General features: G+C 41.1%; 1 long non-coding RNA gene across 2 annotated transcripts in view; it reads right to left on the bottom strand.

The window, feature by feature from the left end:
- Positions 1 to 16495, bottom strand: part of LOC134348874 (uncharacterized) — a 135152-nt gene that overhangs the window by 81554 nt on the left and 37103 nt on the right. For both annotated transcript variants that reach the window (XR_010018508.1, XR_010018507.1), the window contains exons 2-3: positions 6443 to 6588; positions 6266 to 6291 (exon numbers count right to left, since the gene is read on the bottom strand). This is a non-coding gene — a long non-coding RNA (uncharacterized LOC134348874). The remainder of the gene's footprint in view (positions 1 to 6265; positions 6292 to 6442; positions 6589 to 16495) is intronic.

Here is a 16495-nt window from a genome sequence, read left to right as displayed (position 1 = left end):
TACTATGGAGAGGCGAAGGAAGAGCGTGAGAGTTGGTGCCAGGCAAATAACCTCATCCTCAATGTCAACAAAACAAAAGAGCAATGGAAACTGAAAGCAATTTCAAACTTCTGGGAGTGCACATCTCACACAACCTCTCGTGGTCCCTGAACACACTCTACACAATCAGGAAAGGTCACCAACACCTCCACTTTCTTTGGAGGCTGAAGAGATCTGGACTATACAGTATGCATCTACTATACATCCACATCATTCTGCGGATGCACAGCGGAGAAAATCTTGATAAGCTGCATCATTGCATGGTTTGGAAACTGCACTGCGAGAAACAGGAAGGCTCTAGAAAAGGTAGTCAAAACTGCCTAACGCATCACTGACATCAGCATATCTGCCATCAAGGACATACAGTAGCATGCAAAAGTTTGGGCACCCCTGGTCAAAATTTCTGTTACTCTGAATAGCTAAGCGAGTAAAAGATGAACTGATTTCCAAAAGGCATAAAGTTAAAGATGACACATTTCTTTAATATTTTAAGCAAGAAAACTTTTTTATTTCCATCTTTTCCAGTTTCAAAGTAACGAAGAATGAAAAGGGCCCAAATCAAAAGTTTGGGCACCCTATATGGTCAGTACTTTGTAACACCCCCTTTGGCAAGTATCACAGCCTGTAAAGACTTCTTGTAGCCAGCTAAGAGTCTTTCAATTCTTGTTTGGGGGATTTTTGTCCATTCTTCCTTGCAAAATGCTTCTAGTTCTGTGAGATTCTTGGGTCATCTTGCATGCACTGCTCTTTTGAGGTCTATCCACAGATTCTCGATGATGTTTAGGTCAGGGGACTGTGAGGGCCATGGCAAAACTTTTAGCTTGCATCTCTTGAGGTAGTCCATTGTGGATTTTGAGGTGTGTTTAGAATCATTATCCTGTTGTGGAAGCCATCCTCTTTTCATCTTCGGCTTTTTTACAGACAGTATGATGTTTGCTTCCAGAATTTGCTGGTATTTAATTGAATTCATTCTTCCCTCTACCAGTAAATGTTCCCCGTGCTATTGGCTGCAACGCAAGCCCAAAGCATGATCAATCCACCCTCATGCTTAACAGTTGGAGAGGTGTTATTTTCATGAAATTCTGCACCCTTTTTTCTCCAAACATACCTTTGCTCATTGCTGCCAAAAAGTTCTATTTTAACTTCATCAGTCCACAGGACTTGTTTCCAAGATGCATCAGGCTTGCTTAGATGTTCCTTTGAACCTTTTGATTAGAACTTTCTGGCCTCTGGTTTCCTCCTCCTAAAGTCAATAATAAGCTCCTTGTTCTTGCTGATATTGTGTAAGAGCTTGGAGTGGCACCACTCAGCCAGATCACTAATCTCCCTCCTACGTGCTGATTTGTCACCACCTTTCATTCAGCCTACAACAGTGGTGTCATCAGCAAATTTTAATATGGCATTGGGCCTGTGCTTAGACACACAGTCATAAGTGTAAAGTGAATAGATCAGGGGGCTAAGTATACAGCCTTGCGGTCCACCTGTGCTGATGGAGCTTGTGGAGGACATGTTGTTGCCAATCCGAATTGACAGGGGTCTGCAAGTGAGGAAATCGAGGATCCAATTGCACAAGGAGGGAATGAGGTCAAGGTCTTGAAGCTTATTGATTAGCTTTGAGAGGATGATGATATTAAATGCCAAGCTGTGGTCGATAAAGAGCATCCTGATGCATGTATCTTTGCTGTCCAGATGTTCCAGGGTTGAGTGAAGAGCCAGTGAGATGGCATCTGCTCTGGACCTGTTGCACCAGTAGGCAAATTGGACTGGATTCTAGTCTCTTCTCAGGAAGAGGTTGATATATTATCCTTCTTGTTATATATTATCCTTCTTGCATGCATTACTAAATGACAATAGAAGGGGACTGCGTGTCCTCGTAATCATAATAATAATATTTCAACACCAACCTCTCAAAGCAGTTCACCACTGAGGATGTGAGTGCTACTGGATGACACTCATTAAGGCAGGTTACCACATTCTTCTTAGGCACCGATTATAATTGAAGCCTGCTTGAAGCAGGTGTGTAGCTCAGTCTGCCAAGGTGAGGCATTAATGATCTCAGTGAACACTTCAGCCAGTTGATCAGTACAGGTTTTTATGATTTGGCCAGGTACCCCATCTGGGCCGGATGCTTTTAAGGGTTCACTCTCCTGAAGGCTGCTCACATGTTGGCCTCAGGTGCTGAAATCGCAGGATTGGCAGGGGCTGTGTGAGTTTATTATGGTTCCTCCCATGTACAGACACTACGGAGCTTAGTGCCATTTTTGGGTGGAAAATCAATTTATGTAACATGCTATCTTATGCATTTATAAATATTTTGTTTTTTAAATGATTCTTGTGTCTATTATCTCATTGAGGTTTTTTATGAGCTGCATTAAATCGAGAGTAACAAATATGTCATCTCCTTTATACTTGCATACTTGAAATGACATTAAACAATCTTGATCTTGAAATACAAGTCAGATGGCTAAATATTCACTCACTGTGAAGATTGTCTAAATGAGGAGGCAAAAATGGGAAGAAGATGAGGGGAGATAGGAAAGAAGTAAAATTAGATGAGGAATCTTTGCTAGACAATTTTCAGTGGTGTTCCGTAGGGGTCAGTGTTGGGACCATTTCTTTTTATGCTGTATATAAATGATTTAGATGATGGAATCGATGACTTTGTTGCCAAGTTTGAAGATAATACAAAGATTGGTGGAGGGGCAGATAGGGTTAAGGAAACAGGTAGGATGCAGAAAAACTTAGACAGATTAGGAGAATGGGCAAGAAAGGGGCAAATGAAATACAATGTTGGAAAATGCATGGTAATGCACCTTGGTAGAAGAAATAAATGTGCGGACTATTTTCTATATGTGGAGAAAATACAGGATGAAATGCTGAGGCTTTATAAAGCACTGGTGAGGCCTCACCTTGAGTATTGTGAACAGTTTTGAGCCCCTCATCTTAGAAAAGATTGGAGAAGATCCAGAGGAGGTTCACAAGGATGATTCCAGGAATAAAAAGGTTATCATACGAGGAACGTTTAATGGCTCTGGGTCTGTACTCGCTGGAATTCAGATGGATGAGGGGGGATCTCATTGAAACCTTTCGAATGTTGAAGGCCTAGACAGAGTAGGTGTGGAAAGGATGTTTCCCATGGTGGGAGAGTCCAGGAGAAGAGGGCACAGCCTCGGGATAGAGGGGCACCCTTTTAAAACAAAGATGCAGGGAAATTTCTTTAGCCAAAGGGTGGTGAATTTGTGGAACTTGTTGCCACATGTAGCTGTGGAGGCTGGGTCACTGGGTGTAATTAAGGCAGTGATTGATAGGTTCTTGATTAGACATGGGATCAAAAGTTACTGGGAGAAGGCCAGGAACTGGGGTTGAGGAGGAGAAAAAAAAAGATCAGCCACGATTGAATGGCAGAGCAGACTCGATGGGCCTGGTGGCCTAATTCTGCTCCTATGTCTTAGGGTCTTATGAAGTCCAGCAGCATTCTGTCACTCATGATGTATCAGCTAATGGAAATCAAGACAAGAAGCATATCAAATAAGAAAAGTATAGCTTTTGTGAAAAAATGTATTTCAAATAGCACTTTATCTTTTAAAAGCCATTTTGTCGACATCGTTACGCTGCAAACAGCATACACTAATATATCCTGCAGCCCTTTTTTAATGGAAGTTACCTAGTAAAAGCATCCGTTAGTCTTGCAAGACCATGGATCTGCACCTGGAAAGTCTTCACTCTCCAGAGTGCAGGCCTGGGCAAGGTTGTATGGAAGACCAGCAGTTGCCCATGCTGCAAGTCTCCCCTCTCCACGACACTGATGTTGTCCAAGGGAAGGGCATTAGGACCCATACAGCTTGGCACCAGTGTCGTCACAGAGCAATGTGTGATTAAGTGCCTTGCTCAAGGACACAACACGTTGCCTCAGCTGGGGCTCGAACTCACAACCTTCAGGTCGCTAGTCCAATGCCTTAACCACTTGGCCACATGCCCACAGAAGTTACCCACATGAACACAATAAATGTGTTAAATTGCAATTACATTATTTTGTGAATGATGTTTATCATTAATTAAGGAAACTGTAATCACGAAGTAACATATTTACTTGGACCCGTATACAGTATTTGAAAAGATGCCCAAGTAAATCAGGAAAAAAGTTTTAGTTCATTGTGTACTGTACATGAGAGTAGTGTGCATGATTCCCATGAATGATGGGTTTTCATCACAAAACTTGCATGCACCTTGTGATCCATCTCCTATAGAAAAGTGATTGAGGACATGGGAGGGAATGATGATATACCATATACCAATTGCCCATCATTGAGAACATCTACCATAAACGCTGCCTGGGCAGGGCAAAAAGCATTATCAAGGATGCATCTCACCCTAACCATGGACTTTTTACTCTCCTCCCATCCGGTAGGCGCTACAGGAGTCTCCACTCCCGCACCAGCCGGCACAGGAAGAGCTTCTTCCCTGAGGCTGTGACCCTGCTGAACCTCACATCACAGCGCTAAGCAGTATTGCACCCATATTGTACTGTCTCAGTACTTTTATATTTGTGTGCTGTAGCACTTACTTTTTATTCGCAATTATTTTGTAAATAACACTATTCTTTGCATTTCTGGTTAGATGCTAACTGCATTTTATTGGCTTTGTATCTGTACTCGGCACAATGACAATAAATTTGAATCTAATCTAATCTAATATTCTTCTACATTTCCAGGTAAATTTTTCTAAATGAAAGTATATCTTTTTCAAGAAGATTTTAGAGATCTGGTGTTGCATAATGTCAGAACCAAAATCAGGTTTAATATCATCTGTCATTAAATTTGTTATTTTGCGACAGCAAAATGCAATACATAAAAATTTCTATAAGTTAAAATAAAAAATATTTTAAATGAATAAGTAGCACAAAAAGAGAGTGAAATAATGAGGTAGTTTTCATGGATTCGTGAACCGTTCAAAGATCTGATGGTGGACGGGGACAAGCTATTCCTAAAACATTGAGTATGCATCTTCAGGCTTCGGTACATCCTCCCTGATGGTATCATTGAGAAGAGAGTGTGTCCTTAATGTTGAGGGTCCTTAACGATGGATGCCTCCATAGAGGGACACAAGAGACTTCAGATGCTGGAATCTGAATCAATAAAAAAACATACTGGAGGAACTCATTTGTCAGGCAGCATCTATGGATATTCATGGTCAAGACCTTTCATCTGGACTGAAAGATAGAGGGGAGATTGAAGTGTCTTCTCCACAGTTTATTTGAGCCATATATACACCTAGATTCCACAATTCAGATGTTATCATGTGAAGTTTCAAGGATTTATCTGGCATGCTTCTTAAATTCCAGTCCAACCTGAGAAAAGATGTGATGGAAGTAGAGAATGTATTCTTATTGATTTGAAAGTTTTGATAAAGAAAGGCTATAAAGGTTTGATATAGAACCTATCAGAGTTTAATATCAAATTACAGAAACATTGCAACATTAGATGTGATATCTAGCATTTGTAAGTAGGAGATGGAACAATCACATTTAGTCCAAACTGATGAGTATTGACCAGTTAGCTTACTCTGCCGATGTTTTCTAACCTGATGGATATTTCCAGCCTCATCTATTTTCCAGTATCTGCTGGTTTTTTTTGATTTATGATTCCAACATATGCCATACAGACAATTTGAATACAGTAGTAAGAAGGATTATCCAAATTAATAATGGGGAGAAATGAAACATGAAAATGTTTCTCATCATTTGATGAATCTCCCTCAATCAACATCTCACTCTGCCCCCTGCATGAGGCTTCCTTGCTGATAGGACTGGCATTTTACTCAAGAATGTTTTGCATCCCCTTGATTTTAATTCCTTTTGAGCTATTGTGAGCGTCTGCATATAAAACACGACACGTTTTTTTTTCCCTTGAGTAAAAAGAAAGAAATGAAGAAAAAAATTCTCTCTTTCTCCCTGACGATCGTCAAAAAAAAAAGTAATGAATCCAAGTGAAACTGATTTGGTACAAAAAAAAATGAAAAGAAAATGCATTTTTTTAAAAAAACTGATTAATTTAGGTCAAAACCAATTTCATTCAGTCAGTAGAAGTGAAAACAGACAGTAGCTGCCAGAGCTCCCAGAATGTATGCTGCAACAAGATTAAGCAGGCTGTCTTTCAATAAGAAAGTGCCTGCCTCTGACTAATGCTTTGAAGATGATGAATGATGAAAAAGCTGAGGGATTACTTACCAAATCTATCTGGCTTAAAATGGCATCTGAAATGAATGTAAATAAAGTTAGATTTAGATTTTTTTCCTTCTCCAAGTAACAGTTTTCTACATAAGTCTTAAGGTCAATTGTATTCACAGATGAACATGCTCCACGATATCTTTTATAAAACTGACTTCCCAATGGGGGAAAAATAACCTTCTTGAATAGTTCAGATGGCTTCATCATATCGTTCGGTTAGTGATAAGTTGTCACATGTTTGACAGATTCTGATTTCCGGGGATCCATCTTGCATTGGTTGCATTACGACAGAGAAAACTGCAACTCCAAATTTCATCGCTGACCTGCAGGGGTATCCCAAAAGATATATAAATTGTGACTCATTCCTGTCACCGAAGTCCAGGGCAATTCTGCATCATACTTAAAACAAATAATTGCACATTATTGTCACAAGTTGAATATGTTATTATTTAATTATACTCCACACAAAATGGCAGGTAAAAGCTAGTATCATTGAATTGTAGAAATACACAGAGCAGAAACAGGTCTTTCTGGTTCACTTAACCCATGTTGACTATGATGCCTGTCTATGTTAACCTCACTTGCGTGCATTAGATTTGTATCCCACTGGATCGTCCCTATCTAAATACCTGTCGAAATGCCTACTTCCCTCTTCCATCTCCTCTGAAGAGTTTCCTCAACCTCTGTGTGAAAAAGTTGATCTCAGATCTGCTTTGAATTTCTTCTGTCACTTTAAGAGTGAGGCCTCAGGTTCCAGACATCTATGTCCCTCATAATTTGATAAGCCTCTGTAAAGGCACCCCTCAGCCTTCTCTGTTTCAGAAAGAATAAACCAAGCTTATCCAACCTCTCCTTACAAATAAAACTTTCAAACTTACACTCAGTGACCACCACTTTATTAGGTATCTCCTGTCCCTAATAAAGAGGCCGCTGAGTATATGTTTGTGATCTGCTGCTGTAGCTGATCCATTTCAAAGTTTGACGTGTTGTGCTTTCTTCTACGCACCACTGTTGAATTGTTTGGTTATTTGAGGTACTGTTGCCTTGTTGCCAGCTTGAACCAGTCTGGCCATTCTCCTCTGACCTCTCTCATAAAGAAGGCATTTTCACCCACAGAACTGTCGCTCACTGGATTTTTTTTTCTTATCGCACCATCCTCTGTAAACTCTAGGAATGGTTGTGTGCAAAACCCCAGGAGATCAGTAGTTTCCAAGGTACTCAAACCATCCTATCTGGCAGCAACAATTATTCTACAGTCAAACTCATTTTGATCACATTTCTTCCCATTCTGGTGTTCGGTCTGAGCAACAACTGAATCCCCTGAACGTGTCTGCATGTTTTTCTGCATTGAGGTGTTGCCGCATGATTGGCAGATTAGTTGTAGAGGTGTACTTAATAAAGTATCACTAACTGTATATACTACTGCATACAGTATTTTTACATGATCAGTATCTTTTATTTCATTTTCTGTTGTTTCTCATGTTACTAGGTTCAATTTTCTTCCTGAACTTATTACTTCCAATAAACTACCACTATCAAAAGAGGTAAAGTATTTTTTTTCTTGCAAATCCAAATAATGCATTCTTTCGCAAACACGAGGAATTCTGCAGATGCTGGAAATTCAAGTAACACACATCAAAGTTGCTGGTGAACGCAGCAGGCCAGGCAGTATCTCTCGGAAGAGTCCTGGCCAAGGGTCTCAGCCCGAAACGTCGACCGTACCTCTTCCTAGAGATGCTGCCTGGCCTGCTGCATTCACCAGCAACTTTGATGTGCGTTGCTAATGCATTCTTTCACCTCTTTTTGGATAAAGATTGATTGAATATAATATATAAAAACTCATTAAGTAAAAAATATTTTGATGTTGAAATTCATTATTTCCTGGAGAAACTGTCCAAGGCCTATTCTCCTTACCCCTTCCCTTCAAACGACACAAGGTAGGTCGACTTCCTATCCTTCCAGAGAGTGGAGGGTATATGGAATGAGCTGCCAGAGGAAATGGTAGAGGTGGGTAGAATTACAATGCTTAAAAGTCATTTGCACAGATACATGGATAGATGAGGTTTAGAGGAATATGGGCAGAATGCAGGCAAATAAGATTGGTTCACATGGACAACTTGGTTGGCATAGAAGAAATGGGTCAATGGACTCTTTCAGTGCTATCTCTTTCTATGATGGATGGATGCACTAAAGAAAGATTATTAATTCTAGAGGTGATGTCTGCACTTTAGTAATTATAATGAAGTGAAATTTAAGATAAAGATTTTGCATGCCACAGTCCTAAGCAGACACTGGATTGCATAGAGGGCGAGAGAGTTCAAGTGGAGCAGCCATTGTGTGAGTGGGCCAGTGTTGGAGTGGGGAGCTGAGGATCTGGCTTATCAAGGCTTCAGTGAGGAGAGGTGTAGACCATAGGTAGGTTATTACCCATTATTTATTATTTATTTATTTATTTTTGTGCATTTAGAGCAGTGAGGATGCTGAGGGGGATACTGAAATGTGCTGACAATGGAAAAGTTTCAGAGCAGGTTCATGAAAATGGTTCCAGGAATGAAAGTCTTAACGTATGAGGAATGATTGATGGCTCTGGGCTGTATAGTTGCAGGGGGATGAAATTTAGAGGAATGAGGGGGTGAAGATCTCATTGAAACCTCTCGAATGTTGAAATGCCTAGATAGAATGGATGTGGAGAGGATCTTTCCTGTGGTGAGGAAGTCTAGGACAAAAGGCACAGCCTCAGAATAGAGTGACCTCCATTTAGAATAGAGATTATGAGGAATTTCGTTAGCTAGATGGTGGTGAATCTGCAGAATTCGTTAACACATGAGGCTGTGGAGGCCAGGTCATTGGGTGCATTTAAGACATAGGTTGATAGGTTTTTGATGAGTCAGTGTGTGAAAGGTTACATGAAAAAGGCAAGAAAAATGGATCAGCCATGATGAAATGGCAGAGCAGTTTCAATGGACCAAATGGCATAATTCTGCCCCTACACCTTATGGTCTTATGGTCTGGCAGACAGTGTTAAGGAGTTGGAACTGGAACCAAATGAACCAGTGATATCGGTGAATCTGAAATCAGTTGTGGGAAAGTTATTGGAAGGTATTCTCAGGGACTTAATGTATAAGTATTTGGATAGACATGGGCTGATTAAAGATAGTCAGCATGGCTTTGTGCATACTAGATTTTGTCTAACCAATCTTAAAGAGTTTTTTGAGGAAGTTATCGGGAAAGTGGATGAAGGCAAGGCGATGGATGTTGTCCACATGGACTTCAGCAAGGCATCTGATGATGCCCTACTTGGGAGGTTGGCCAAGAAGGTTCAGTCGCTCAGCATTCAAGATGAGGTCATAAACTGGATTAGATATTGTGTTTGTGGGAGAAGCCAGAGAGTTGTAGTAGATGGTTGCCTCTCTGACTGGAGGCTTGTGACCAGCGGAATACTGCAGAGATTGCTGTTATGTCCTTTGTTGTTTGTCATCTATATAAGTGATCTGGATAATAAGATGGTTAAATGGATCAGCAAATTTTTGGATGACACCAAGATTGCGGGTGTAGTGAACAGTGAGGGAAGTTATTATGGCTTTCAGAGGGATCTAGACCAGCTGGAAAAATGTGCTGAAAAATGGCAGATGGAATTTAATGCAGACAACTGTGAGATTTTGCATTTCAGTAGGATCAATCAGGATAGGTCTTACACAGTTAATGGCTGGGCACTAAAGAGTGTGGTAGAACAAAGTGATCTGGGGATACAGGTCTACAATTCATTGAAAGTGATGTCACAGGTAGAAAAGGTCATAAGGAAAGCTTCTGGCACGTTGGCCTTCATAAGTCAATGTATTAAGTACAGGAGATGGGATGTCATGTTGAAGTTCTATAAGGCATTGTTGAGCCCTAATTTGGAGTACTGTGTGCAGTTTTTGGTCATCTACCTACAGGAAAGGTGTAAATCAGGTTGAACTACTACAGAGAAAATTTACAAGGATGTTGCTGGGTCTGGAGTACCCGAGTTATAAGGAAAGATTGAATAGGTTAGAACCTTATTCCTTAGAATATAGAAGGTTGAGAGGAGATTTGATTTGATTTGATTAAGGTACACAAAATTATGAGGGGTGCAAACAGGCTTTTTCCACTGAGATTGGGTGGGACTACAACCAGAGGTCATGAGGTAAAGGTGAAAGGTAAAAAATTTCAAAAGAACATGAGGGGAAACTTCTTCACTCAGAAGCTCACGAGAGTGTGGAACAAACTGCCAGCACAAGTGGAAACATGGATGGTAGAAGGTATGGTCCCAGTGCAGTTCAATGGGAGTAGCCAGTTTAAATGATCTCGACATGGACTAGATAGGCACAAAGAGCCTATTTCTGTGTTGTACTTTTCTATGACTCTATGACTATTTGACCTCTGGAACAATTGGGAGGCTAAGGGGTTGATAGACACATTATACAGGGAGGTTATCATACACACAAGATGCAGGACGCAGGTAACACAGGTTGCTCTCCATGGAGACCGTGGGTTGACGGGTTTGTAGCCATGTTGGAGGCGTTTGGAAGGCTGGAGGTTGGCAGTGCAGTAGCCGCTCTTCACTGAAGGACTGAGTTCAATTCTGACAGAAGGATGTTTTCAAAGCTCTGAGACATATATGATTATTGGACTGTAATTTATATTGCTCTCCTTCAGTTTTCTATGTTTTCTCTCTTGTTGTCGATTAGGGTTCCGGTTGGGTGATATGTTTAGTATAAGAGGAAAGGCTTAGGGATTTGGGGTCTGATATTCTTGTTGCTTTTTCTGTGTGGGCAATCTGTTGGTTTTTGTGTATGAGAGAGAGGGGTTGGGAGTCTGATGGTATTGTCACTGTTATTTCTTGCTAGGGAGGGTATAGGGGGTTTTTAATGCTATTTTCACTGTTTTTGTGAGGGAGGAGTTTGGAGGTTTGGGGTTTGATGTTCCAAACAGTGATCTGTTAACTTTTGTACAAGGGAGAGGGTGGAGGGTTTAGGGTTTGCAAGTTTTTCTTTGTCCTTTTTGTGCAGGAAGGATGTTGATGTCTATTCTCTTTTCAGTATGTCATGGCTATCTGGAGAAGACGAATGTCAGTGTTGCATTGTACATGCATACTTTGACAATAAGATGAACCTTTGAACCTTTGGTTGTAGAGAAATGTATCGTTAAGCCTACATACAAAGTCATGAATCAGAATGTTGAGCATGGTGGGACTAACATTCTGAGATGCGTATATTTCATTGCAAAGAGTACTGTAGGAAAGGAAGATGAGCTTAGGGCATGGGTCATCACATGGAATTATGACGTACCAATTAGTGAGACTTGGTTGCAGGAGGGGCAAGACTGATAGCTCAATGCTTCAAGGTTCAGTTGCTTTGGACGTGATAGAATGGGAGGGAATAAAGGGGAAAGGGTGGTCAAAATTACACCAATGCTCCTTCTACATTCACACTCTGCTTTACTAATGCAGCTTGGGGAACAACTGTAAACATTAACTTTATTTGCCACGTATACATTGAAACATATGATGAAATGCATCGTTTGCATCAATGGCCAACATAATCCGAGAATGTACTGGGGCAGCCCACAAGTCGGATGCAAACATAGCATGCCGACAACTTACTAACCCTAACCCATACGTCTTGGGAATGTAGGAGATAACTGCAGTAACCTATTTGTTGAGATAGTGGACTCATTCCAATTAATTTCCTTCTTAGAGACACCCTTCTCCCTTCCAAACTAAACCTGATGTGTTGACCTTTGCCACGATGTAATCAACCTCAGTTCAAGTTAACCGGATACTTTATGAACTCTTCAGGTACAGCTGCTGTTTACAACCCCATCCGCTTCCTGACAAGGGTTCACATTTTGAGCCTTCTTGCACATTGCTCTGTTAGTTTATTTATTTTGTTCTCTTGGCTTGGCAACCAGTACATTTATAACACTATGCAGACGTTGACATTTCACATACCACTATTAATCATGGCTTTTCATTCAGCACGTAACTGTGACATATATTACTGCACTAGAACCTAGGAATTTAGGGTGCATAACAGATGAATATTTCTTTTGCATAAAAGAAGGATTAATTTTCAAAATAAACCCACTCAAAACAATTAATTAGTGTGTATCTTCCAAAGGGCATGTTGCCTCTGCTATTTAGCATGCAAATTCTCCTGTCTTGTATCATCACCTTGACTGGGTTAACACTTAATATGTATGGCACTGCTCCTGGCACACTCTTCTGCAGTTCTCTCTGAACCAGGTTCAAGCCCTTGGCTTCATAGTAAAGTGAGGGATGAGCTAGGCTTTGACTCTACTTTTTCTGAAAGCCCACTTACCTCAGATGCCCAGTTTTGATCTACCAGATCTGTATCTGAAACTGCCTTATGTGACATAACAACAGTGCTTAAAAACACAGCAGAGGGTACCATTAGTATGAAAACTAACAAACTAACTGTTAGATGAAATAATAATTAGTTAGAGGACCGTGTTGTGAGTTGAGATTAGCTTTATTTGTCACATTTGCAGTGAAATCATTGTGGAATTCAGGGAGGTATAGACAAACCACCCCCCTCTGCAAATACATGGCTCCTCCATAGAGAGAGTTAAGTGCACCAAGTTCCTGGGAGTTCACATCATGGATGACCTCACCTGGTCCCTTAATATCACTTTCCTGAGGAAGAAGGCACAGCAGCATCTCCACTTCCTAAGAAGGTTAAGGCAAGCAAGGCTCCAACCCCTCCCCCACATTAACTGTGTTTTATAGGAGCACCATTGAGAGCATCCTGACAAGTTGCATCTCCATCTGGTGTGGGAGCAGTCGAGCATCGTACAATAAGTCCCTACAAAGGACTGTGTCAACAGCTGAGAAGATCATAGGGGTCTCCCTAACATCCATCAGAGATATTTATCAGGAACACTGCACTCGCAGAGTCCTTAGTATTATCAAGGATCCTACCTATCCATCCAGCATCCTGTTTGACTTGCTACCATCAGACAGGAGATGACGATGAATAAATCAAGAAAGGTCAGGATGAGAAACAGTTTCTTTCCATTAGGCTTCAGAATTCTTGCCGCATTGTATTTGAAGTGTCACTGGTTAACCTGTTCTGTACCTTGCAATATTTAATATTAGAGACATAGAAACATGGAAAACTTACAGCACAATACAGGCCCTTCGGCCCACAAAGCTGTGCTGAACATGTCCTTACCTTAGAACTACATAGGCTTACCCATAGCCCTCTATTTTTCTAAGCTCCATGTATCCATTCAGGGGTCTCTTAAAAGACCCTATTGTTTCTGCCTCCACCACCGCTGCTGGCAGCCCATTCCATGCACTCACCACTCTCTGCGTAAAAAAAACTTACCCCTGACATCTCCTCCGTACCTATTGCACTTTAGTTGTTATTTATGTGTGATTCATCTGTAGATTTTATCTTTACCTTCATTAGTCATCGTGTGTTATGTGCTTTACACCCCAGTTCACAGAAACGCTGTCTCGTTTCTATATGCATTATATGGTTATATACGTTATATACATGTATGTAGATTAATGACAATAAGACTTGATTTTGAAACATCAAGACCCCAAATGTGTTTTTTTACATAAATCACTAACACAGTCCAAGGATCGTGCTGGAGGCAGCCATCAGTGTTGCCATCCTTCCAGCACCAACATAGCCTGCCCACAACTCACTAACCCGAACTTAGGCATTTAGGTGGGAGGGAGGAAAGGGGGTTGTTTTGCTGTTGCTGCTTTGTCACTTGTTGTGTTCTGTGTTGTTTTGCCAAGCACAATGGGCATGCTATATTGGTGCCCGATGTGTGGCGACCCAGCACCTCCATGTGTGTGTTGGTTGCTAATGCCAATGACACAATTCAGTGTACCTTTTGATGTCCATGTGCTAAATAAATCCAAATCTGAATCTGAATCTTGATAATAACTGTGTAATAGTTGTTCCTCAAGTACAATAACAGACAGATGCATCTACAAGAGCTAAATTGTTGAGGACAAGGTCAAGTATGAGGACTGCAGGATCTAATACTGTCAATGTTGGAAGTGATAGAGCTGCAATGAAAGAGAGGTGAGACATTGTTATAAATAACCTTATTATACTGTCTGAATCCATGCCAAGAGCAGAGTGCATGGACGTCCTGTGGCAAGAACATTATGCTTTACAACATCACAATAAATGCCCCATTTGGGATTAGCTGAGCTACGCCCACCTATTTCAACCTCCAGACTCTGCATTAATGAAATGGCTTATAGGAAATGAGCATTATCAATCCATGGGAAATTTCTTGAATGTGATTGAAAGTGCCAAAGTATACAAATAAAATAGAGTCATAGAGTCACACAGCACAGAAGAAGCCCCTCAACCAACACTGTCCATGCTGACTATCAAGTATGTATCTAGTCCTATTTACGATAGGTGCAGTATTCCCTAACAGTACAAACTTCAAAGTAAATTTATTATCAAAGTACATATAGTATATGTCACCATATATAAACCTGATATTCATTTTCTTGTGGGCATACTCAATAAATCCAACAAACATAATAGAACTAATGAAAGGCTGCACCGGGTGTACAACCAGTGTGCAAAAGACAACAAACTGTGCAAGGATAAAAAAAGATGAAATGACAGACAGACAGATATTAGGAACATGAGATGAAGACTCCTTGAAAATGAGTCCATAGGTTGTGGGAACCTTTCAGAGATGGGGCAAGTGAAGCTAAGTGAAGCTATCACATTTGTTTCAAGAGCCTGATGGTTGAGGGATAAAAACTCTTCCTAAACCATGTTGTATGAGTCATGAGGCTCCTGTATCTTCTTCCTGATGGCAGCAGAGAGAAGAGAGCATGAGCTGGGTGGTGGGTCCCCTGATGATGGATGCTGCATTCCTGCAAAAATGCTCGTGTTGATGTGTTGGATTGTGGGGAAAGCTTTACCCATGAGGACCTGGGCAATATCCACTACTTTTTGTAAGATTTTTTGTTCAAGGGCATTGGTGTTTCTGAACCAGGCTGTGATGCAACCAGTCAATGTAGTCTCCACCACACATCAAAGTTTTAGGTGTCATGCCGAATCTTCACAACCTCCTCGGAAAGTAGAGGGGCTGCCGTGTTTTCTCCATAATTGCACTTGCTTGCTGGGCCAGGACAGGTCCTCTGAAATGATAACACTGAGGAATTGAAAGTTGCTGATCTTCTCCATTTCTTATCTGTCAATGAGGACCGGCTCATGGATGTCTAATTTCCTCCTCCTGACATCAAACATCAGCTCCTTGGTTTTGCTGACATTGAGTGAGATGTTGTTCTGGCACCACTCAGCTAGATTTTCTACTTCCTTTCTATATGTTGATTTGTCACTACCTTTGATTCAGCCAAAGACAATGGTGTCATCAGCAAACTTAAATATGGCATTGGAGCTGTGCTTAGCCACATAGTCGTAAGTGTAAAGCAAGTGGGGCAGGGAAGCAAAGCACACAGCCTCCTGGTGTACCTGTCTTGAAGCTTTTTGATTAGATTTGAGGGGATGATATTATTGAGTGTCAAGCTGTAGTTACTAACAAGCATCCTGATGTAACCATCTTGGCTGTCCAGATGTAACAGCGGTGGATGAAGAGCTAATGAGATGGCATCCACTGTCGACCTGTTGTGCCGGTAGGAAAATTGGAGTGGATCCAAGTCACTTCTCAGGCAAAGAAAATGTTTCATCACCAACTACTCAAAATACTTCATCACTATGGGTGTAAGTGCTGCTGGATGGACTGTAGTCATTGATGCAGGTTACCGTGTTCTTCTTAGGCACCAATATAATTAAAGCCTGCTTGAAGCAGGTGGCTACATCAGACCGGCAAGGTAGGACCTCAGAGAACACTCCAGCTATTGATCAGCCCGGATCTTTAGTACTTAGCCAGGTACCCAATCTGGACTTGATGCCTTCTGTGGATTCACCCTCCCGATAGATGCTTGCATGTCAACCTCAGAGACCAAAATCACAGGATCATCACGGCCCGTGGGAGTTCATAATGGCTCCTTCATATTTTCACTGTCAAGGTGAGCATAGAATGACACTGAGCTCATCTGGAAGTGAAAGCCTGTTGTCGCCTATATCGCGTGATTTTACTTTATAAGAAGTGATATCCCATTCAAGCCTTGCCACAACAGGCAAGCATCCTTCATAGATTCAAGTTTAGTCTGGAATTGCCACTTTGCCTGTG

The sequence above is a fragment of the Mobula hypostoma genome, chromosome 7, assembly GCF_963921235.1.
Source record: "Mobula hypostoma chromosome 7, sMobHyp1.1, whole genome shotgun sequence".
In the NCBI taxonomy this organism is placed as follows: Eukaryota; Metazoa; Chordata; class Chondrichthyes; order Myliobatiformes; family Myliobatidae; genus Mobula; species Mobula hypostoma.
The sequence above is the reverse complement of the archived record's forward strand: the minus strand, read 5'-3'. Positions and strand labels throughout refer to the sequence as shown.